We start from the raw sequence: 16,992 nt of genomic DNA, 5'->3' as shown, positions 1-16,992 counted from the left end.
AATATCTGCCTCATCTCAAAGAGCCTGTCATCAGACAAGTGATGTACAGTTTTTAAATTATGACATGAAAAGAATCCAGCAGGATTTCCCTCTGGCTTAACTTTACTACTTATAATCAGCTACCTGAAAATATGAAGCATCATATACACATCCTGTTAATAGCTGGAGCCGAGTGAAAAACAGGTTTACATTTAACAGTGGATTCCTCGACATTTGGTAGCTTAGCTGTTAGTCTTTTGTTTTTTGTCTATTGTTCTGGTATTCCTTATGTGTGTATTTTCATCAATGATCCCTGTCTTTGATGTTTCCTGTTGTATTTTGAAAGTCCCGTTTGCTGCGTGTCTGGTTAAGTTTTACTTCCTGCCCTTGTGTGTGTGTGTCCCGCCTCCTTGATTGCACCTCATTAGTTTCACCTGTGTCCTTTTGTCACACCTGTGTCCTGATGCCTGTGTGTGTGTGTCTTTGTGTTTTCACTTGTTTAGGTCAGTTCATTGGCTGGGTTGCATGTTCCACTTTGACTCCCTGAGTTCCTACGTATTTTTTGTTTGTTTGTTTGTTTGGTTTTTTTGGACTTTGCATCTTTGTTACATGTCACTTTTTGCTTAATCTCTTTGCTTTTTTTTTTTTTTTTTTTTTTTTTTTTACAAAATCCATCATTTTTCTGCAAATAAATGTGTGAGGAAGTAAGCCATTTAATTTTATACTATAAAAAATGTAATGCTGGAAAAGTGACACTTCAAACTAGCATAATAGTTTGTTAAAACTAAATGGGCATTAAAGCTCCTGTGTGGGATTTTTAGCTGAGAGTGAAACAGAGTCAAACTAGCATTAATGCTTTGTTATTGCATATCAAGGCCGATAAGAAATGGACTGTTTATTCACTGCTTTATATTTATTAATATCTGAAATCACTGGTTGGGGGTAGGTGTCAGAGCAAGGGAATACCTGCATGTGTTAATACAGCCTTTTTTTTATGTTCCACAGTAAATCAGCGGAATACACAAACGACTGCAGATCAGCAAGAACAGTTTCACCGTAGGAGGCACCAACATCAACACCAACCGAAGGTCAGTCCCTGTTGCTTTAAACCTTACAGATACGTTGCTCTGTAGGGCATTAAAACAGAATCATTCAATGTTTGTTAGAACACGTCAGTTGGGACTGAAACTGGGGATGTGCTGCATGTATTTGTGGACATTCGAAATATCCTCAAGCAATGGAAAAATGACAAAAGGTTTTTATTACATGGCACATGATAAACTATAGGTACATGGATGGCTTTGATAGGGCCCAGTGTGACCCCACACATGGAGCCGATCTGAACAGCAGTGTGCTCTGGAATAATCTGCACATTGGATGCCTCACATGCATGGTCTTGCCAAATTTCTGGGTTTCACTTCTACAAACAGAAGACTTGGGGGAATCTGCTCCCCAGTAATTGTTATGTGTGATCATTCTTGGGCTCTCCCTGCTTTTTGCCATGCCCAAGTGGCCATTGTTTTAGTATTGTTCCCAAGCTGTAATCACAGGCAGATGGCTGCTGGCCTCGCTGGTGGGGCTTTCCCCGTTCAAATAAAAGACACGGAGCTGTTTGATGTAAGGTGTTTGCTTGGAAAGATGCCTGGTTCTACGTTTTGAGGAATCCAAACTTTGGATATTGGGTTTGAAAATTTGCCATTTAATACAATAAAATGGGAATATCATTGTTTCAATAGCAGTGAGTCTTGTAAAAGTGAAGTGATTGCTGGAGTATAATCTCTTCAATTTTTATTGTTGCTGGAGAGACTGGAGAGAAGAGAGTCACCTCTTTTAGGTAAAAGTTAAAGCTGTTCTGTTTAAACCATAAGCTTACTAAGCTGGATCAGTTTTTGAAACATCAATATGTGGGTGCTGATTGTTGTTAAGTCAAAAAACAAAGGGGTGAGAGCTTACAAGCCATGCTTCTGTTCACATCTTTTGGAATATGTTATTATTTCTTATTTTGTTCTTTTCCTTTGTTTTATCAGTATTTGTCTTCCTTTATTTCCATACATATAATAAAAAGAAATCTTAACACAGGCTTATCATAAATTTCAACTACTTGCAGTTTATGTCTATTTTGATTGAGGAGTGCATGCCAAACAGGGGCAAGAAATAATACAGGGAAAAGTCTAAATTTTAAAGAGTCATAGTAAATAGTCAAATCTCCAAAAGAATATTACTCTGTAGCATCAGAAGAAGTAAAAATCTTAGTTGAAAATTATAAGAAGCCCCCATGTATGCCCAGTACACTTAAGAAATTGATGGATGTGATCTGCACATTGTTTTTCTAACCTGCAGTCCAAAGCAAACCATTTAGCGCAATATAAGGATAAAGTAAATGTCCACCAGTGACCTCAAAGAGGTCAACCCTACACACTTGACTTTGTCAGGACCTATTTGTCCCATTTATTCTCAAAATACAAGGTCAGATACAGCTCCATCTCATAAAACAATGAGGTTCACTCATAAATTAACAACTTACAACATGTGTGTATTACCACTGAGCAGAGCTGGAGTTGCTTAAAGAGCCATCAAGCCCACAGCCACAAAATTCACAGAAGTACCCTCAACGTGTCCCTCGGGCCTGAGAGGGATTAGTAAAATATGATCCTGTCCTCATAAATAAAACTATAATTGGCTCCAAGGCATGCCATGTTTGTTTGATTACATACAGCCACATGTTTGCTGTCCTGATGGCCCAATCAAAATATTGTTTCATGATATCTGTGGTGGCAACATGTGTGGAGAGTGGTTCCAGCACACACAGAAAAAAAGAAGGGAATGAGAGGCATCGGTGATTTTCCTGAAAGCTCTGCCCGAGGAAAAACATAAATATTGCCAACTCATTGAACTTTTGAAAAGTTTCAAAACACTCACAGTCCTCACCCCTTTGGCCTCATTTTCCTTTACCCATCTCCTTTTGTCGTGAATTGTTGTTTTCTGTGTCGTATTACCTCTAAAATATCCTGGTATTAAATTTCACAGTGATATAATTAGATCATGTAATTGGATGTTTGTTTGACCGACATTTCAGGTTGAGGTGAGTGTTTGTCGTCTTCAATTACCCCTATTTTAGCTCCATATCATTCTTAAGCACTTAATAATATGTTTGAGCCTGTTGGCGAAGGTCTTCGATTTCTCTCGACTATTCATGGGCAGACAAAGAAACCAACGTGCCAAGAGCCAAGGAGGGCTGAGGCCAAAGAGCTGCTGAGGAAAAAGCATGCAGACGTGCCTAAAATGAAGCCATGTGAGGTCAGGTGTGGGAATCCCTCCCAGTATGAAGCAGACAGAGAGACAACAGTGACAGAAGGAGAGGTGTGGCCATTCCAGGAAAGGTGAAGTCAGAGTTACAAAAGAGGTTGTGGATGCATGAAAAGTGAGAGAAAAACAGGGCACAGAACATAAAAAGGCATCACAAGCTATTAAGAAGCAAAATTATTTTTCTAGAGGAGCAATAAAAAAGATTCCAACATTCCCACACTGAATCACACAATCTGATTCCTGGAAATTTCTTCTAACACACATCCATTTGGCCATGACCAGTCTGTTTTATTTCCAAGAAAAAAAAAGAGAACTTGATATCATTTCTAATGAGGTATGACTCAGTCTGAAATGTAAATGTGAAACCGATTCACACTCTAAAACTATTTTGATGCTGTCACTCTTTCCCTAGTTCTCTATTTACTTCTTCGCTTTTAATGTGCTGATTTGAACAGGAGTGAAAAACAGCAACCAAAGAAAAAGTCATGAGAAAACTGATTCATTAAGAAGTCTAACGCCTTGAGTATGGCTGGTCATTCAGGAGCTTTGGGTAATGACCAGTATGGATCAGTGAGATCAGTGAGATCGTTTCCTTTGACTTTCCCGACAGCTCCGCTGCAGTTAAGCTCTGTGCTCTTTTTCTATCAGCTCCCAGTGGTTGTGTTTTCAGAACACATACAGGAGCAGCGCTGCAAGTCAGATGGAGGCATGAGATTTAGAAGTTCTCAGAGTAACGTGCAAAACAATACAATGTACAATTGAAACAACAAGCAAAAACGTTGGCGAACTATTATTTAGTGTTTTCCACCATTCTTCTACCCTTATGAACCAATACAGAACACCTCTGGAACCTATATTTATCAACAAAGCTATTAATCCTCTTTTCATCCAATCAAATGCACCAGGGAGGTGTGGTGTATGGCCTACACTGCAGAAAGACAGTAGGGGGCACTCCAATTATTATGGCTTCACAGTCTGTGACACTTGATGCGTCCAATTTTGTAAGAAAAATAAAATAGTGCACTTATAAAGACACAGGGACCCTGTTCAAATGTGAGGTTTGTGTTTAGATAAGTCCAAGGTTGTGAACATGAGGCAATGAAGAGGGAGTGGTATTGTTGATAATGAGGCAGAAGTTTTGGGTGGTTTTATTCAGGGATTTGGGGACGATGATTGTGATGTCTGATTTTTCACAGTTAAGCTGATGGAGGATAGTTTGCATCCGAGTTTTTATTGCAGTATGTCTGCATTATGTTCAGAATAGGCTGGATCTTAAGTCTTGCTAATTCCCACAAGTGAAGTTTAACAAACTATTGCAGAAAAACAGGGAGGGCTTGCTCCAGAACTACAAAGTAATAGATTGCAAGTAAAAATGAGCTTATGCTTGACCTAGAAAGTGAGTTATCTGTAAATATTGGCCATCCCTGTTTGATAAATTCTAAATAAAATTGCAATATATGTACAAGTCCATTTGGCACACTGGAACAGCACATATCCATCCGCCCATGACTTTGCGTGAGTTTCTCCCCAAGTCTAAACAGTAAACAACACATTTGTGTCATATGGCCATTAAATCCTCTCGAACAAACCAAGTGATCTGAGGTGAATGTATACATACATAGTTGTTTCAGTGACTGCGTAGCCATTGGTGCTAATTGCCTGTTCAAGACGCTGCACAACAATGGCTCACCCACACAAGTGATTTTAATTATGTTGCCTCATTCGACCCTGAGTCACTGATGTGTGGGTGTGCACCGACTGTGCTTGATTTGCATCTATTCCTCTCTCTCAGTATGGTGCACCCGGTAAGGGGGAACAAATGACACCTTGAAAGTTCCTTTGAGGTCTTTGGATTTTTGTGGTTTGTTTTGAAAAAAATACTGTTACCAAGGTGAGGATGAAACTTTCACACTGAACTAAATATGGATGAAATCTTGCATTTGCAAGCCAAGACTTGGATGCAACTTTTTACTTCATAACTTTTTACCTGTAGTGTCGAAGGCAGTGAAGTCTTCCTCACAGCCACGTTTTTCTAAAGATCATAAATTGATCAATTTGTCCTTTTTTAAGACTTTAAAGGCAGAGAAAAGATTGTATCTTATTTGATGTTCCTCAGTCTGATATTAAATCTCTTTGAGAAAAAAATGTCATTTTCTTTCTCTTTGTCCTCTTTCACTCTCTTCATGGCTTTTCTTCTTCCCTCTCCCTTTCTGGAGCATAAATCTTTCTACTTCTCTAAGTGGATCCTGGGCGTTTGTCCCAGCAGCTCTGCAGTTCTCCCAGGGTATTTAAGGAGTCTTTGTACTCGTTCATCACACTATGACACATCCTCTCTGACAAAGCAAATCAGCATTCATGTTAATGGCATTTCAGTATGATATACTACAGCAATATATTTCTATCTCTAAACACATTGTATGACCCCAAGCGGGAGAGGGGCTGACTTTATGCTCAAGCACCTCTTATGAGCTGCTGTCAGGAGGAGTACAACACACTCCTAGCTTAATGCATCTGAGAAAATAGCCTCTTTAAGGCAATCAAATTAAGTTCTTCACTCAAGAATTAACTTAACTTTAAGTTGTTTACATTTTGTCTTGATAGAGTGTACACTCAGGGAACAAATGTACTCTATAAGCCACTTTTCTAACCTCACAAGGGTAAATGAACCACCTCTGTGCTAATGCTCGAATGGAATTAACCAATCAAACGATGTAAAGACTCATTTCTCAGACCTGTTATTGTGTACTGGATGGCTTCATCACATGCCCAGGTATGTATTTGTTCAGGCTGACAGGTGAATAACAGCCCAAACGTTCACCCCTTGTTTTCTTTCTTCCTCTCCATGGTACCTCCCTTTACGTAATACTAAGCAAAACACTTTGAACGCTACACAGTACGTGCTTGCTGGTGATTTTGAGTGACATCTTGAATTGTCTCACCCAGCAGACTCAAAAGAAGCAATTGCTCCACCTTAAGAGTTTAAGGTGTTAAAACAATCAAAGAGGTTCAGGTTTGATGTTGCCATTGTAGCCCATGAGCAACAGAGCAGCAGAAGAAACTGGGAGAATAAGAGCTAGGCTGTTGGCAGGCTGCTGAGTAGCAGCTCTGGACAGAGTTTATATGGAGAAGGGGACCGGCGTCAGTCACTGTGTATGTCTCTCTTGGTTTACACTGAGGGGCACAATGGAAGCCGTCTCTGTCTTTGCATGTGCACAGTGTACAGTGAAACTGGAGTTTTGTAATCAGGCCTTCTTGATACAAACAGACTCTGAGTTTTACAAAACCAAGGAAATTGGCTTGTATTAAAAACAAATTGCCTTGTAGCTTCTCCAAGAACCTCAGAAGTAAACACAGGCTTAGCAGAGTCAATATTTACAGCATTTGAGTCTGATATTTCAACAGGCCAGGCACTCTGGGGCCATAATACAGCGTCTCTGTTTTTCTGGAGCCTGTCTCTGTAAATTTAAGCTCTCGAACTGCTCACAATCAACCCTTGAACCTTGGGTCACACACACGCAGTTCCTCTATTTGCCTCTTTCTTGTAAATGCTGCACAAGATGAGAGATTGTCGCTTAGCAGATGCAGTCAAACAGGACCAGTTTCAGGGAAGTAGAGCTTGTATGCCAGTGGTGGCTTTCTACACTTGCCAGAAACTCTCACAGAATTCCCTTCCAATATCCTCGTATGTAATATGTTAGCTGTGTTGTCATTGGCTCTGGGTACTAGAACCCCTGATGGCAAATACGGTTGCACAATCAGATTGTAGCAGCATGGATGCAAACTGCATCCAAGCTAAGCATGCAATCTTGGAGTTTGCTAACAGAGGATTGTGGCACTGCAGAGATTTTCCGATACGTCAGCGTGACTTCTGTCAGGAGATTTACCCATCATAAAAGACCATTAGAAAGGCTGGCTGTTTCACTGTGCATGAATCCAAATCTTTCGGTTTCATCAAAGTTTCCCATGTGCTGGCTCAGCTTTAGTAACAGATGTCACTAAAGGAGAGTGCGGAGAGGCTGATGATGTGACCAGGGGCGGATGTCGTCCGTTACAACTTTCTGAGTATAATGACCCTGGCTTAAATGTCATTATCTAAACTCTTTGTGGCATTTCACTCTGAAAATGTTCTCCTTGCAGGGTATCTTTTATTGGCCTTTGACAGTTGATGGACACAAGATTTTATCCCAAATAAGGTGACAAAAAAGAGAGGAGACACAGCATGCCTTTGAATCCATCGTACCAGTCTTTGCATGTGTTGGACTGGCTTTGGACATCTCTTTAAATTTGGAAGTCTTGGTTGATTCTCTTTTGTTTTCGTATCATTATCATTTAGTCTGTGGTATCTGCTCATCATCCTACAATTTTTGGTTTCATGTTTTCTTTTGTCCCTCAGTTTCTCAGCTACCTCCCCCTTTCATCACCTCTTGATTTGATATTCTCCACAGCCCACCCTTTGTCTTTCTCACCCCATTACAATTCTGACATTCACCTCAAAACACCTCAAGATTCAGTCTTCTTGTTTTTTACTTGTGTCTATATCTGTAAAACAGTCTCTGTCCAGCTGGTTTGAACCTCTGCCTTTGTAACTTTTCCCCTCACTGTGGAAGCAGAAACACTCTTCCTCATGAGAAAAGAACTTTCAACATGAAGTTCTTTGTTTGAACATGTCCAATGTACAATTATGCCGGATCATTTGCTCTTGTTACGTGGGTGGTAAGCAGGTGTGCCGCTGAGCTAATTATAGATGTGGGTGCTCATTGGTAGGGCATGACAGGGTCTCTTGGCATGGGAGTGAAAGATGTAAAAAAAGGCCAAATGAAGCCATGCCAAGGGTGTGTGTGTGTGTGTGTGTGTGTGTGTGTGTGTGTGTGTGTGTGTGTGTGTGTGTGTGTGTGTGTGTGTGTGTGTGTGTGTGTATAGATCCTGTATGCATCCCACGGAGAGTATGTGTTTTCCATAAACCACAGCAAGTACATGAAGCGTCTCAAACTTAAAGAATCCAGTTCCAGTTGGTCTCCTCTATGTTTCTCATTTCCCAATCTATCATCACTCCTCCTTGTTCCAGCTCTCCTCTTTCCCTCTCAGTAGTCTCTGTCTCCACTGGCCTTTTGGCCCGGTGTGTCTGTCACGCACAGAGCGAGAGACTTCGTGGCCAACAGGCTCCATCCTTTGGGATCTTAAACTTTTCTCACCCTAACAAAGGCGGGTGCTGTCAGGATGTACAGTGGATGTTCAGTTTCTGTGTCACCCAAGCTTTTACTGCGCACTGTTCTGAAGAAGCCACCGAACAATAGCCACATCATAGTTGGTCTGGTCGTACAGCGAGGGGTAAAGTGCAGGTCAGGCCTGAAGCTAGAAGATCTAAGCCAGGCATTGACATTGATAAATGTACATTCATTGTAATTATTGAAACATAGCTTGTTGGGTGTCCTGAAAAGCAACAACTGTCAAGTTTGTCAAGAGTATAATGCACATTTTGATGAAAGCTGTGAATAATCAAACAACCACACACAGAGAAACAAGCTTATCACAGGTACACACTCACACTCTGAAGAAGTTAAGTTGGATCCCTCCTGTTAATCATGAGTATGGATGAAATTAACCCTTAAGACTCCATGACATTTCAGTATTTAGAGTAAAACTGGTAAAATTTTTGATTTTTTTTTATGGTTCATTGTACTTTATGGCAAGTTATTTAGTCAGTCTGGGCATCAGTCAATCATCCAATCAAACTTTTTATAAAGAACTTCTCATGCACACTTGTGGAAACACAAAGTGCTTGACAAAAGAAAAGAAAAGAAAACAAACAAACAAAAAATAATGATAATAATCAAATGATGTCACCTAAACGCAAATATCGATGTTTTCCCAATGCAAATATGAGAGTGGAAACATACAACAGAGAAACTGTGACACTGTGACACCCACACAAATCCTCAAACCACCTCACCTCAATGTCTTTGAGATTTATTTTGGGAGCAGGCAGGAAAAAGTCCAGATAAGGTCCTGGGAAAAAAATCTGTTGGTATGTGGACAAGGTTGGGAAATTATCACTTTTGTGCATGTGTGAAAGGCCAAGGAGCCATGCTGTATATCCAACAACGAAACCAAAGGCATAGAGAACGCACTCATCACATTTAAATTTGTTTCAAATCAGAGCTACAGAACAGGGTTAAAACAGTTTCCATGTCTTTACTAAATTTATAATCTTCCTAATGTAAGTTTTAGTGAAACATGCAGTATATAAAGAGATCTTATGAGCTTTAGGTTGTAAATATTTGAACACCCTCTCAAAAAATGTCTGCTTGCAGCTCATTTTCAGCCTCAACCAGACACTAAGAGCAGTTCTATTCTGCAATCCAGTTAACAAAAAGAAATTTTATTTGTGCAGATTTTTGACTTAAGTAGACACATAAATCAAAATAGATCAAAATGTCAATCAATCAATGTTTCTTTAGCCGCTAGGCCTCCATAATGATCACTAAGAAGCTGCAACTATCAAACCTAAATAACAGTCTAAAATCAGCTCCAAGGCTAGCACTGGAGGTGACATCAGAGTAGAGGGTTTTATGTGGTTAAATCTAAGAGTGACCTCTGGTGTATCAAACAAAGTCATTAGACCCTACACTAGAATAAAGATCATTGATAAAAGAAGCTTTTAATGAAGGAGTTAGGTCAAAGGTCAAAAACATTTCAGAACAACAGGGACAGTTGTCTCACATAGTTAAACTATTATTTTAACAAGTACATACATCTCCACCTAACACTCTCCACCCTTCTGTATCACCCTGTCGATCATTATTAACGACTCCCCGTCTCCTTCCTATCAATCCTCAAACCATCATTCATAGTCATCTTGTTAGCCAAATATGACATCAGCATCAGGTTTGCTTCGCTCTTGTTAGGTGGCATTCAGAGGCCAACCGCTGTCACGGTTCAGTGAGAGGAAACACAGCAGCACCTCTGAGCAGACTGCATTACCCCGGCCTACGACCACACCGTCTGCTGTGCCTGCAGTAAAAAGCAAGGCAGCATATTTAATTGCATGCCTGTCTACTTCTCGACAGATCATTAGTGTCTTTATATGTCTGTAATAATAGGCTATTTGTTATCATTAGGTGTGTGGATGATGTGGAATGTTCTCTGGAATGCTGTTAAGTGGGACTAAAACATTTTTGAAAGGCAAAAGCCTCGACTAGAGCCTGATTGATTTTAGTTAAAGCTTTGCTGTAAAGTTGGGTAGCTTCTCTGTGTTATATTAGTAGCTTTCTATATCTTTATCTGCATCATGTTGTGTTTGGCCAGTGCCTCTATGTGCTCAATAAGCTTGATTTATCGTTCTGTTATCTATAGTCTAATCTTTGAGGCTCCGTTTTCCCACAAGGGATCATTTCGTCATCTTATTTCTGTTTTACTTTCAGACTTTATCAGATTCCAAACAAAGAAGAATAGTCCTACCTTTGAATGTGCTGGTTCAGGCTTGTAATAATTCATCCAAAGATGACAGCACTCCCCAGCTGCATTGCAAAGTTTATCTGCAGGGAGCGTATGCTAACAAATAAAGAAATGTTTCTTACAGTTACCTGACTGTACACTCCTTTTCCATAAGCAGTTTATATTTCTATATCTACCCATCTGTGGTGGAAGCTGAAAGGCTTTTTAATTTTTAAACCTACACATCAATAATGCTTACAAGCTTGACTTCACTCTGAAATTATTCAGTGGGTATCGGTGATGACAGCTGACTTCTAAAGATAATTCTTGGCATTAGGAGTAGTTTGCAAAGATATTTGAATTATTCATTGCTTGAGGGAAGCTTAAAATGCCCTTTGTCATAAAAACAATCCACATTTATAAGTTTTGAGTTGTCTGTGGGATGTTCTGAAGGCACATCCCAGTAAGAAGTTGGTTTGAGGGCATGTTAACATTTTCTGTCTGATGCTAACAAACTTTTAAAATGAGTCTAGGTTTAAAAAAAAATGAACAACTTTTTGATTTTGAAACAGAAAAAAGTAAGCCTAAAATGATATTTCCTTACAAAATAATTTTATACCAACCTTGAATCACCTGAGGTTACGGAGTGTTTTTCCATTTTTTAATCATCTAGTCCATAAGTCACCTCAACATCTGCCTGACAGGCATTAGTAAGCTGTTTCAGTGTTGAGTCTTGCACAACAGTATCAACAATTTACAGCACAGAGTTGTAGGAGCAACCTGAGTGTTTACAAGTGTTTCCTCGATGTCTCCCGAGCAGTTATTCGCCCCCGGCTAACAGGAGAGGTAGTGCATGACAGAGAAGAATAAGTGTGGGGTGGGTTGGACATCAGTCATCAGCCACAGGTATTTCTATTAATAACCGCCAATGGTGTCACTCCCAGCTGAAAGCAGTTGAAAAGTGAAGACATGTCAGTCATTGTTTGGTCTGTCTTACGATGTGTTTCAGGGAACGCAGATCAGGAGGTGCACCTGGAGGCAAGACATGGGTTTGTCTGACACTGTCGAATAACACAGCTCTTAGGAAAAAAGCAAACTAAAGTTACGGTAGCACTTTAGATTACAGCCCGCGTCTTACAGTGTAGTTTCCCGTCTCTTACAGTGTAGTTTCCTCAACTGTAGGGGTAACTCTCACACATGTACCTTGACATTTTGCGGTACCTATCGGGTAGTTACGCTCTCGTCTTACAGTGTAAGTCCTGGAGTCTTACAGTGTAGTTTCCTCAACTGTAGGGGTAACTCTCACACATGTACCTTGACATTTTGCGGTACCTATCGGGTAGTTATGCTCGCGTCTTACAGTGTAAGTCCTGGAGTCTTACAGTGTAGTTTCCCGTGTCTTACCATGAACTTATCAAAACAGTGTAATTTTCCTGGACATATGCTCTAACTATGCAAACCTTGATGTATCACTTCCTCATCAGCATGGATAAAGGTTATGTAGAACAATGATAAAGTTAAAAGCTGTAATGTATTGATGAGTATGGGTTTCACATAAATAATAATGGTATGCAGACGTATAAAATATCTTTATTTTTTTATACACACAGAGACCCCACATTGTAATTCTCCTTTTAAGTTACTGATCCATTAAGATCACACTTGTCTTTGCTTACTGGCTAACTATCCAGTATTTTCTGTTATAAATTGCCTCTGTTCTTCGTTGATGTGTTGTAAGCATCTTGTATATAATTTTATTCAGGCAACTTAGAGGGCAGACCGGGGTCCTTAGGATTTTGCGTATTTGCGTTCATGCCTTAATGCGGGCAGCTTGGGGTCCTAAAAGTTGTATAGCCCGAACGGAGATTCCGCGATTGTTTAAAAGCATCTTCAAAACATCTTATAAGTTATCAGTGATGCATTCTTGAGGAAGTAAGTACTTTAATAGCTTACAAGTTATCTTCAAGGAGTGTTGAGTGAGGAATGAACATTTAGTTTGTTTATGTGGCAGGAATTTTGGCTCTTATTTCCCTTACGTTGCACTGCTAATGCTAAATAGCTAGTGGGCGCATCATTTACGTCTGGTAGACACTGTCTTTGATTCACCGTCTGTTATTTATTGTTTCAGATACCATACACTGTCAACCCTGTTGAGATGCACTACTGATAAGTGGCTGTTGGACGTTGATGTCACACACATTATTCATCCTCTTCGTTCAATCAATCTCCATGCATCCAGCCGTTGCTGTAATGCTGTTTCTGAAAGGATACATAAAAGACCGAACTGTGAACTGTGTATCTGCCTTTACTCTCTGACCGGAGTATCTGTGTGAATAAAGTGTCCAAGCATTATTCATCATAGAAACATAGATGTCAGTAGCTTCAACAGTTCCACTGCAACAACCCAGCACTTTGCCTGTAACTACTGGTCAACACCTGGAACTGGACTAGAGTATAAAATGCACACTAGTAGAGGGTAGTTACACAGTAAGTAAAGCCAACAAGTGTGCACTTTAAAATCCAGCCCGGTTCCAGTTGTTGACCAGTAGTTACAGTAAAGTAGTGGGTAGTTACACAGTAAGTAAAGCCAACAAGTGTGCACTTTAAAATCCAGCCCGGTTCCAGTTGTTGACCAGTAGTTACAGTAAAGTAGTGGGTAGTTACACAGTAAGTAAAGCCAACAAGTGTGCACTTTAAAATCCAGCCCGGTTCCAGTTGTTGACCAGTAGTTACAGTAAAGTAGCTGGTAGTTACACAGTAAGTAAAGCCAACAAGTGTGCACTTTATAATCCAGCCCGGTTCCAGTTGTTGACCAGTAGTTACAGGTAAAGTAGTGGGTAGTTACACAGTAAGTAAAGCCAACAAGTGTGCACCTTATTATCCAGCCCGGTTCCAGTTGTTGACCAGTAGTTACAGGTAAAGTAGTGGGTTGTCGCAGTGGAAGTACTGGGCAGTTAGACAGTAAGCAGATGCAAGTGTTAACTTAATGGCCGGGTTACTTAAAAGGTGAATTACTATGTGGGGTCTCTGTGTGTTTAGAAAAATAAAGTTGTTTTTTTTTTTTTTTACATCTGCAAGTCTTATTATTGTGTGAAACACATACTCATCAATACATTACAGTGTTTAAGTTCATCATTGGTCTACTTTATTCACCATACTGATTGTTAAGAGGAAGTGGCACATTAACAGCAAAAGCATACGCCCAGGAAAATTACACTGTTTTGATAAGTTCATGGTAAGACACGGGAAACTACACTGTAAGACGAGAGCGTAACTACCCGATAGGTACCGCAAAATGTCAAGGTACATGTGTGAGAGTTACCCCTACAGTTGAGGAAACTACACTGTAAGACTCCAGGACTTACACTGTAAGACGAGAGCGTAACTACTCGTTAGGTACCGCAAAATGTCAAGGTACATGTGTGAGAGTTACCCCTACAGTTGAGGAAACTACACTGTAAGAGACGGGAAACTACACTGTAAGACGCGAGCTGTAATCTAAAGTGCTACCAAAGTTACTACTCTCAACCAGACATTACACCACTGGAATGTAGCAGAGAGGTTTCTTTGTGGTGAAACCTTTTTTTTTTTTTTCATAAATGTTATCTGAAACAAAATTTCAAGAGATAGCAGCTACAAAAAGAAACCAGTGCACTGGTGTCTGCTGTCAAGACTGAACCAGAATTTCTTTGGGTGACCAGATGTATATGGTACGATGTTGCCTCTCGGCAACATAACCCATTTTTGGCCTTTTACACTCACACAATAAATCTCAGTTGTCATGCAATACTTCAAAAAAGGAGACAAGATGATAAGGAAGCAATAGCAGTGTTTGTCATATGACCCTCTAGAGGTCATGCAGAATCATTTCTTTAGCAAACTTTCTTGAAAGGACAGTCTTGGCCATTTTTCTCCACAATAATGCAAAAATAAATAAAGCTTACAATCTAATAGTTTAATGTTCTTTATTTGGCCAGTTTTAACATTTTTCTATTGTGTGTGTGTCTTTGGGTATATACAAAAACATACCAGTGAGTATTCTTCTACCTCTACAGTTTAACTCAGATGAATTTGATGTTAGTTTTTAGGGGTAAGAGAAAAAAAAATGAATAATATATATATATATATATATTGGGATTGTTTTTAGACAAGATTCTCTGTAAAAAAAAAAAAAAAAGAAAAAAAAAGTTTTTTTGTTTTTTTTTTCAAAATTTGAATTCTTTTTCATTTTTTGTTTATAAACTGGAATAGAAAAGAAAGTTACCATTTTTCTCCAGCAGAGATAGAAATGTTTCTTTCATGCTTGCGTGATTTGCGTTTTTATGGGAAAATGGGTTCCAATATAGACTGCGGACAATATCATCATCATTTAACTTTTTCACATGGTCAGGTGTTTAAAAAGCAAACTAAACATTGCAAAAATCGTAAATATCGAAGAATCACAATTTAAATCGAATTGGCAGCCCAGAAATCGAAATAGAATTGAATCCCAAGACTAGCATATTGTCCCAGCCCTATTACTTTCAGTAAAGCTCAGACTATTACTGACGCTGACTGAACTTTTTCACATGGTCTGGTGTTTAAAAAGCAAACTAAAAATTGCAAAAAATCGTAAATATCGAAGAATCACAATTAAAATGGAATCAGCAGCCCAAAAAATCGAAATAGATTTGAATCGTGAGAATAGCATATCGTCCCAGCCCTATTAGTTTTAGAAAAGCTCAGGCTATTACTGATGCAGGATTGAGTTGTAACGAAGGCAATGAGCTGTGGGCAAACTTGCAAAAAGAAAATGAGAAGAACTTGAGCCTTATGATGATGAGGGTAAGGATGAAGTCGAGAGTGCAGTGACAGGTATTGACTGTATAAGAGGGTGTAAAATACATTGAGAACTCATTAAGAGGTTACACTGTAAGTGGAGAAAACAACACTCGATGGTATTATAAGAGTGTCCCAGTGCCTTTTATAAAACTCCCTCATTTAAATGGATTTTAGGTGATAAACCATCTTTCTGAGGTACAGTTTTCCAATAATGCTACAAGTTTTCTATTTTCATCCCCTTGAAAGAGCTACAGGCCCCTGTCAGCGTGTCACCCTTTAAACGAGGCAGAAACATTATGATGACTCAAATTCCATCTGTAGACACATTTCCATGTCAAATTGATGTTAGGTAATGACAGAGTGTACACAGGTATGACAGCTTCTGCCCTGAGGCCTGTAAGTTTCACAGGTCTGATCTCTGAGAAGGTTGGATGCTTGTTGGATGGGTGATGGATGTTTCTAAGGCTAAGTATCAACAACCGTTGCTAATTTGCATTCTTTGACTGTTACTCTGTGTTTAGCATCGCTGCAACTGTACAGACCCAATAATAACAACGTCTCATGTTGGTGTGAAGAGTTTAGGCTCAGGGAACCATCATAATCATCACCTGTCCTTGAAGATAAGATGTACAGCTTCTGCTTTGAAAATGTTTAGCATCATGCACTGATGTTTTGGAAGTAAAACAAATCATGTGGACAGTTTCTAGGAAGTGGCTTGAATGCTTTTGGGGTCTTTCTTTCTGGTCTCTTAGTGGTCACTCAATTTAATAGCATAGCTGGCTTACAAGATTTATAGCTCATGAATTCTACACTGGAAAAATTAAAGAAAATTTGTCGTACATACATCAAAATGTTGGATTTCCAGTCATAACAGCTTCTTAAACTCAGACCCCAACCAGCAGATCTTGGACACGGGAGAGAAAGGGTGAACTAGGGAGCACAGAGAAGGATTTGAGGTTGACTTGTTGATGTAAATCTGTTAGTCAGAGACAGAGTAGGAAAAGAGGAGGAAGAGTTAATATGTGTGAGTATGGTGCGAATCACTGCTCGGCTATAGTTACAGTGTGCCTCAGGCAGTAACTTGGCTGAATCCATATTGTTAGAGCTGTCAGTCAGGGAGTGAACAAGGGTGCCAAGAGGCAGCAGACGGGCCTCCTATATAAGGATGGATGTTTTCCTGGCGTCTGTCCCAACAGCGGCTTAAAGCTGGTGTTTTCTCCCTCACCTGGGGACACACTGGATTTTGTGAGTGCCAAACCGGCTTAACGGGATCTGGTTGGAAAATACTGCAATATAAATATACCAGAGTAACAGGAGTCTTTTTATATGGTTAATTGGTTTTATACCGCACTGAAAACAAAAAATGATGATTGTAGTTTTTAAAGCATGAAGAAACCACATTTTTCAAACTTTTTCTCAAGCTTCGTGGAGTGTAAAGAAAAAAGTCCTTTT

General features: G+C 39.6%; 1 long non-coding RNA gene across 1 annotated transcript in view; it reads left to right on the top strand.

Moving 5' to 3' along the window:
- The first annotated feature begins 479 nt into the window (after positions 1 to 479).
- The window catches only part of LOC141808880 (uncharacterized), a 57,978-nt gene continuing 41,465 nt past the window's right edge, over positions 480 to 16,992 (top strand). The window contains exons 1-2 of the long non-coding RNA XR_012599935.1: positions 480 to 683; positions 985 to 1,067. This is a non-coding gene — a long non-coding RNA (uncharacterized LOC141808880). The remainder of the gene's footprint in view (positions 684 to 984; positions 1,068 to 16,992) is intronic.

This window comes from Halichoeres trimaculatus, unplaced genomic scaffold (genome assembly GCF_033239565.1).
Source record: "Halichoeres trimaculatus isolate MK-OKI-2021-1 unplaced genomic scaffold, fHalTri1.1 fHalTri1_scaffold_19, whole genome shotgun sequence".
Classification (NCBI taxonomy): domain Eukaryota; kingdom Metazoa; phylum Chordata; class Actinopteri; order Labriformes; family Labridae; genus Halichoeres; species Halichoeres trimaculatus.
The sequence above is the reverse complement of the archived record's forward strand: the minus strand, read 5'-3'. Positions and strand labels throughout refer to the sequence as shown.